Source organism: Aptenodytes patagonicus, chromosome 1 (genome assembly GCF_965638725.1).
Source record: "Aptenodytes patagonicus chromosome 1, bAptPat1.pri.cur, whole genome shotgun sequence".
NCBI classification, from domain to species: domain Eukaryota; kingdom Metazoa; phylum Chordata; class Aves; order Sphenisciformes; family Spheniscidae; genus Aptenodytes; species Aptenodytes patagonicus.
The window spans coordinates 193,489,646-193,497,801 of record NC_134949.1 but is presented as its reverse complement, the minus strand read 5'-3'; positions in this window follow the sequence as shown (position 1 = coordinate 193,497,801).

Here is an 8,156-nt window from a genome sequence, read left to right as displayed (position 1 = left end):
TTTTCTGGAAACAGTTTTCCTCTTAAATGCTTGATTCTAGCGGAGCATGTCACAGCTCTAGCAAAGGCATCAAAACCTTAATGAGTATGTCCTAACTGCTAACTACCATTTGCAGCAATCTCCATGTGGTCTCCTACGACTCTTCCAAACTTTTCACTGCATTAAATAAGGTTCTGCCTTAAACGCTGGAAATAACTGAGAGCACTGTTCATTGTCACATCCAAGCAGATGAACAAGAAGAGGAATAATATTAGAGAGAAAAGTTTGTATTGATTAACCAAGGAAGCGCTGCTGTAATTAAAATGGAGGTTCCTCTATGTGGAAAGCTATACATGATCGTATCCATCACACCGGTGGCTTTGAAGTGATGAGCCAGGCATCTAACGAACGGCTCCCTTCCATAGCAGAAGAAACACCAAAACGTGCAGCACTGAAATTTAGGAGCGATGCAGAACTTGAGCCTTGAGAGGCATATACTGAGTCAATTTTCCTCTAAACAAAAAATAATTACCCTGCAAACACGAGTATGGGGGAGTCATGGTGATGGTTATATGTCATCTCCTTTGCACATAAATGGGAAAGGGTTAGGCGAACATGGTATCACAAGGGTTATTTGCACCACCTAATCTAGGTCACATCAAGAAATTCAAAGAAAACTTCTGAGTTTACCGATACATTTTTAGCAAGTACCACATTTCCGAGTACGCAGGAGTTGATAATATGAGAAATACCAGTATTTCGTTTAGCCTGGCCTTTTCTCACTTTAAAATTAGTGCTGTGGTGAACTTTTGGGTAAAGGTTATATAATGTGAAACAAACACGTAGGAAGAGCTTTGGTCTAGCCCAAACTCGGCTGCCTGTTTTCATGGCTGAAGCAGCACGACGCTCACTGTCACCTTCAGTCCTATTTTACTCTCTGTGAGAAGCCGACTGGCGTGTGCTGGTCTTGATGTTCAACCCAAACTACTGACTACAAACAGAAGACCGCGATGAAAGATAGTTCATCGGTAACCATTGGGCAACATCAGCTATAATTACTTCGAGAGGAGGAGCTGGTATTAAACCCATGGTACATTCTTGGTGTTGGTCCTTATTTTAGTGGCTCTTATAGTCTGTTATTTTTTCCTCCCTCTAATGGCCAAGAGGGAGAGGAGATCCTGCCCTGGCAGCGGGAACTTGCTCCAGCAGACTCTTTGGTAACCGGCCCATTCCCATTGTTGATTCAGACTGTCTCGTGTTGGGAGCAAACCCACATTCATATACTTTTTTTTTTTTCTGTAAGAACTTAAATTACTTTTCATTGAATGTGTCTCCAGCCCATAATGGTCATAAAGGCCATCTGTGCTCCCAGGCATTTGGCTCGCAAGCGGAGGACAGCGGATGCTGACTGGAGCCTCCTCTGCTGTCCACCTTTTAGTTTCATGAGTGTCATCGATACCTGGGCAAAACCAACAAAAATAAGACAAAAAATGCCTCCCTACTACTAAGGCAGAATTTCTGCTTGGGTCATATTTTACACACATTGCACAAGCACATTTGAGAAGGCAATGTGAAAGTCTCTGGCAAGTCAGGTGTGTCATATCTCTTCTCCTTCACTAGATTATGACCTCAAGAGTTAGGACGGGGCAACTATGACCCCTTGTTCCTATTCCTGGCCTGTTCCTGGCTGGGATGCTGACAAGAAATGGGTCATTCTGGACATCTGGTGAGCAAAGACAGCATTTCCGTCACCTAGTCATTTGTTGTTGATGCTGCCAAAGTCATTCGGTATCATCCTTTCAATATAGGCACAGAAATGCCAAAACAAGTTATAATCTTCCTTCATGGCAGATCTCACAAGAGATAGAAAAATAAGGTATGTCATCAATGAGCAAATACTGTTCCCAGGGCTATATTATTCTCAGTTACATGTAGACTATATATGCTATATTTGAAATAGATACAACTAATAGATCTTATGTAGAAGAAACATTACTTGCATTGTTGCTATGTTTTAAAGCAGTTTATACTGCACAGAGTGACAAATACCAGCATACATGAAAATAGCCAGCTCCAAAAAAGGCTTAAAAAGAAACTGTCTCATATAGAACTATTTATAATACTAATCTTATTGCTGTCAGCAGGAAGAAGTCCACTCATTTCAAAGTGAGAAGCTAAGCCCTTTCTTACCAGCACGATATTAATCAAGATTAATAAAACTGAATGAATTGTAACAAGCAATTTATCTATTTGGGGGGAATTTTTCGCATTCAGCAAGTCTCACAGCACAGCTGGGCCAATAGAGTTCTCAATTATCTTTTTTATGTGAGCTGCTTTGTTTCACAATCTCGCACATCAGCAAAATTCTGCAAGTGTACAGATGGCATATACCAGAGAACAAGAGCAAACTTGAGGAAATTTGTTTGGATGTTTTCAAATAAATCATGGGAGCATGTCTATTTGGCTCGTATTTTTGAAAAAAAAAATGTTTTTTAAATGTAATTTTCAGCCAAATTGAAAAAAAGAAAAATAGATAACAAAGCAGAAATAGAATAAAGTGCTACTAATCCACAGACAGCAGAATGCTGGCCTGCAGTCCAATACACTTGATACCAATTTATAATATTACTTTTTATATTTATAATAAGGCTAATGAGGTTTAAATGAAAATTATCTCTTCTTGTTCATAGTGGTATAATAGGACTGTTAGATTTGAGAGAAAATGCAGATTCACATAAGTAGTAATTCAACCATACATTTACAGGTGACAATAGATGATAAAACAGACAGCTGCTTTCAGGAAATAGTAAACAAATTAAAAAGGTTTTGTGCTGCCAGATTATTCTCTGATTTATTACTCCCTATCGACAGCAATAGATCAAAGAAGAAAAAGGCAGAAGCTCAGGCCTGGACCTTTGTTGCCCACATGGGTTTATTTTAGCTTTCTTGCTGGCTCTGTTTTGACCTGCTTGGAGGAGCCCTCTCTGTCGAGGCTCAGAGCGTGCAGCACAGACGTTCAGATTCATGCGATAAAAACACAACTTAGTGGGTTGCAACTTGGTAGTACCTTCTGCTTAAGAGGGAGGCTGGCTTAAGCTGCACGGCTGTGTGCCACTCAGTGCCTCGTAACTCCAGCCCTCTTCCAGTTAGCAGGACAGAAATAACCTAACTATCCATTTCCAGAACTGCAGTTGTTTTTCCAGAGCAAAGATCTGGAGCCATGATGAGTGATAAACCATTAAACCAGACGGACCTTGTTTTGTTTAAGCTGTGTTACTGCATGCGATACTGTACTGCGGAAAAAATAATTAGTGAAGCTCACATTGCAAAATGCTGCAGGTAACCAGGGAGCTGGTCAAACTTCTGTGTAACCCAGAAAGCATTATATTTGGGAGATGTTTACACAAAAAAGAGTAGACAATCTGCAAATGGTTGCTAACTAAAGCTGTGTCATTAGTTATTAGTTCCCAGAGGGCAAAATAAGTATGTACAGGTTACGCCATTTGCCGTACATCAGTTCCCCGGGATGTCAGCAGGGGGAGAACCCATGCTGAGGTCAGAGCAGGCAGATGAACCTCTACCAGGCCAGCAATAAACTATGGACCAGCAATGAAGTTCTGCTCCATGCTATGCATTCATAGCCAGCATCTGTGGTGAACTGATTTTATCTGTGTCCACGGAAAGTTGCGATTCTGGCATCTGGGTGCTTTTTGTGACGCAGTAAGGAAAAAATCATTCCAAGCATTTCTCTCAGTCAGTCCAATTAATAGTGAAGAGTAGGTTAAAATCCTTCAAACTGGCGGGACATGAGGTAAAAACATTGTGTACAAGAGAGTATCTGAACTTCCCAAAGTTACCTTCCATGTGGTCATGTTTCAGTGCTCCAAAATCCGTGACCTGCTGGGAAGGGGATGGGGGGGAGGAGATCCTGTTTGTGAATCCTCCCCTTATGGAGTCAGGGTCCCCAGAACCGCCCCCCAGGCAGCCTTACTCACACCTGGTAGTACAGACTTAGGGACTGAGGGAATTTGGGACCTACAGGATGAGGCAGCAGCTACATCGTGGCTATGAAGGCATGATGGCACCTAAAATGTGAGCTCGGTGGTCAAAGAAGGATTCTGGCATCCTTTGCTAAAAGAACAACCAGGGATCTCTCACGTGGTGAATGAATCAAGAACCAGAAGGTTGGAAAAATTAATCTATCATTTTGTGACTTGCAGCATGTGAGGAGCTGAAAGCAATTGGAGTTCCTGCTTGTCTTCTGTCATAGCCAACATAAATTGATTGGAATTCGGTGATGTGCGGTCTGGGGAAAAGCAACGTGTCTCACGCAAGAGGGCAGGCGGTAGAGAGCACATGGCTCAAATGCTGAACAAACGGCAGGAAAATATGCCCTCCCTAAACTTCATAAAATGGATTCTGAACAGATAGCAGTAAATCAAAGATACCCAGCCCCTCACCTCCACCCCAGCACAAATACTTTCTTGGAAACACCGCTAAAAACCCCAGCACATTCAGACTTAAGGCTAAAAAAAGCAGAAAACCGAAACAACCTAAGTTGCCTAGAAATTTGTGAAATCTGATTTAAACAACCTCAAGCTGACACAGGTTTCTCAGCTTTTCATGACCAAGCTTTGCTTTGGAGCTAGTCACAAATGACAACATTAGGCGAAGGTATGGGATCTACAGGGTCAGACCCCAGTGAGTTAAAAAAACCCCACAACAGTTGGCAAAGTCCCCAGGTTGTGATCCCCAATAGCAGCAACCAGGAAATACTGGACAAGAAACCAATACATAGAGGGAGAAAGAACAAGAAATTCCCCGCGTATATGTGTAAGAACGCTTTCTGCTTTAGATGTGAGTTTTCTCAAATCACCGCAGCAAAATGCTGCACATGGTCACGTTTGTGAAGTTGTGCTGGAGACTAATTTTGTAACAGCAAAAGTATAAGCATGCGACAATTGTTTGGAGCCCTCCAAAGCTGGTACATCAAACCAAAAGGCAGCACGGACTGCTTCATGTGCCCAACCTCCTGGTTCCTTATTCCCCAACTACTTTCCTTCGTTCCTACCCAGCTCAACCCTTGCATCAACGCTTCAAAAATCTTTTTGACAAACGTAATTCTTGTTGCTTTCTATCCAAAGACACAACAAAGCCACCTGAAAGTGGGCCAAATACGGGGAAGTATGCCTAGATCTGACCCAAGGCTGTTGCTACCACCAGGAAAAAGAGCTGTAAGTCAGTGAGAGTGGGGTGAGCAGGAGGCACTGGCAGCTGGAAGGAGCCAGAGAAAAGGAAGTGGGATAGACAGAAAAAGAAACAGTCACTGGCTGGAAAGAGCTTGGGAAGGCGGGGGGAGGAGTACCCAGGTGCCAAAATATGCAATCGTAACCCCATGTATGAAAATTTACTTTTTTAGCAAGAACACAGTAAGAATATACAGATGTTTACATGCACGCAAATACGCTGAATTCCAAATAAACTATTTCCAAGTAAGATTTTTTTAACTTCAAATTTCAGCAAATAATCATCCTCTATCCACAGACCAAAATTATCTTTTGAAGATTATAAAATAAGAGTCACATGTACCTTTCTTAGCCAAGAAAGCATTAGCTTCTTCTCAAGGTAACTCTCCTCATTAACTGATTAGTCTACTCCTTTCATTGTGTCCCGATGAAGCAATCAAATAAATGAAGCGGTCAGAAAAGAACGGATGCTTCTGGGGGAAGACTTGTTTTTAGGAAGGTCAGTGCTAGAGCTACTTTATCATCTTGGCATCCATGCCCAGGCTGCCTCGAATGACACTGCTGAAGCTTTTCCATCTGTGCCTGCTCTGATTTAAAGAGCAAAATCAAACTGTTGTTAACAGCTCTATGTGGAGCTTCCCGCTTCCTTTCAAATGCATGTAAGGGTAAGAAGGGACAAGGGCCAGGGCAAGACCCGCAGAACGGGACCTCTTCTTTGCTTTCTGTTTTGTAGAGAGAATAGCCAGAGCGTGGCTCCTAATTATAATCCCCAGGGTAGCTGATAAAGCCCCATGAGGACTATTTTATCACATCCCTCCCACCTAGTTCATCACATAGCTGGACAATTTGCATCCAGGGGACACTAAGGCTGAAAAAAACCAAAACACAAATCATTTAGGCCCCGAAGTCATCACGCAAGGGAAATTTAAAGCCCTATATTACATTGTGAAGTTCAGATGCCTACAGCATTCCTAATGAGCTGTCCTGGTTTCGGCTGGGATAGAGTTAATTTTCTTCCTAATAGCTGGTATAGTGCTGTGTTTTGGATTTAGGATGAGAATACTAAGCACAGATGTACTACTAAGCTGAGCCTCAGAAGCCTTTTTCTAACCTCTGGTGGCTTAGGATGCATAGGTAACCACCAAGTGTCTTCACAGGGGCTCAACACACACCACAGGTGCTGTGACCTTCTCGAGCACACACTCATAGCCCACAGCCACTGTCATTCAGATGATATTTAGTGCTGGTGGTTCCCCTCCTTCATATAATACTGTACGTAGGCAGAGCATTTGCTAAGGTCAACTACTATGTGCTAAGTCTAACAACTTTCAAATCATTCGAGCCCTCACCTCTACCTCCCCAGAGGGTGACTGTTCTGGGGAGAACAGACACAAACAGTAGACATTTTTCTCCCAGCCTGCCAATGGACATCTTTAGAGTGGAAAAAATACCATTCTTTGAGTGTGACCCGTAGCTCTTGAAATTTTGAAAGAAAAGCCCCAGATTCTTCAGTAATTCTGTTTTGAACTGACAACTGCTTGGTGTAAAACATAAATGGGAAGGTCCCATTTCCAGCTAAACTTCCAACCCCTGATGATGTAACCCTACTTGAAAGTGGTGGATGCACGTTTGGAGCCAAATCAAAACCCCAAAAATTCACTGCAATTGTCTCAACATAGTCAATTTGTGCCTCCATTTTCTTGAGTGAGTTATACCATACCCAGCCTGCACGTTCTGAAATCTGAACAAAGTGATCGAAGCTGCACAAGAAATACAGAGACACAGGAAAATAAAGAAATCACAAAGTTGATTTTTTTCTTAGAAATATATTTTGTAAGAAAACAATATTAACATTAAAAAGAAATGTTTATTATACAGTATAAAATAATTGCTTGAATTCAACTCAGTTCCTTATAAAAAAAAAGCCTGAGGATTTGTATGAAGCCTCAATTCCTACAGATTTGAGTCTTTTGCCTTCTGTGATTCCTACCGCATTAAAGAGCAGGTTTTCCCCACATCATCTTTAGAGCACCCAGACAAACTCCTAAAACCTTCCTCATCCCTTCCCCAACAAGTTGCTGTTCCCTGCCCAGATGCGCTCTAAACATCGCCCACAGTATTTGCAGCCCTCTCCTATGCCCCCCATACCCACCCTCAGATTCCATCCACCTACCTCTTTTGGCCAAGCAACTACACAAGCGACAACACATGTTGCAGCTAGCTAGGAGTCTCCCCGTATTATTTCGTTGGCTAATACGAACAGTGGCCAGCCACTGACAAATAATGTGTAATGGCTGAGTTGTTCTCAGCTGTTTGTTCTCATAAAACCTGTAGGAACATCTCTTAACACTGCCATTCATCTGCCCAATCTGGCAGAAGTGTGCAGAGTTTTAGAAGCTAGAAGGGGAGACAAGGACAGGCAGTGCAATGACATAAGCTTCACTTTTTCAGGAAACTAAGCTAAAAAAGTCATTACTCAATTGTGGAATTTACAACTTGCAGATTTTGTTGTAGGAAAATATGCCTGTTCAGTAACTATAAATACCCCTAATACATTTCTGTGGCTTATTATGTATTAATTTTTTTATTTTTTTTTTTTTTTTAGGTAATGCCAGCTTTGTAATATCAATTACCCTCCAGGTTTGAAAGGCACCCAGTGACCAGCATTCTGGTGTAATTATTCATGACATTGGTGTGATTTCCCCCCCCCCCGCCCAATAATACTGACAAGTTTAACAGAAATCTATTAACTTAAAAAGAACAAAGATATATATTACATTTGCTAATTGCAAACAACCTCTTTTAGCTGCAATTTTTCCCATTGGGATCAAAAAGTGCACCAGTTTAACATGTCTGTACATTAAGAACAGTTTAAAACATTAAATATACAAACAGCAAGAGATTTTAAATATTTTGTATCAAATACTATAG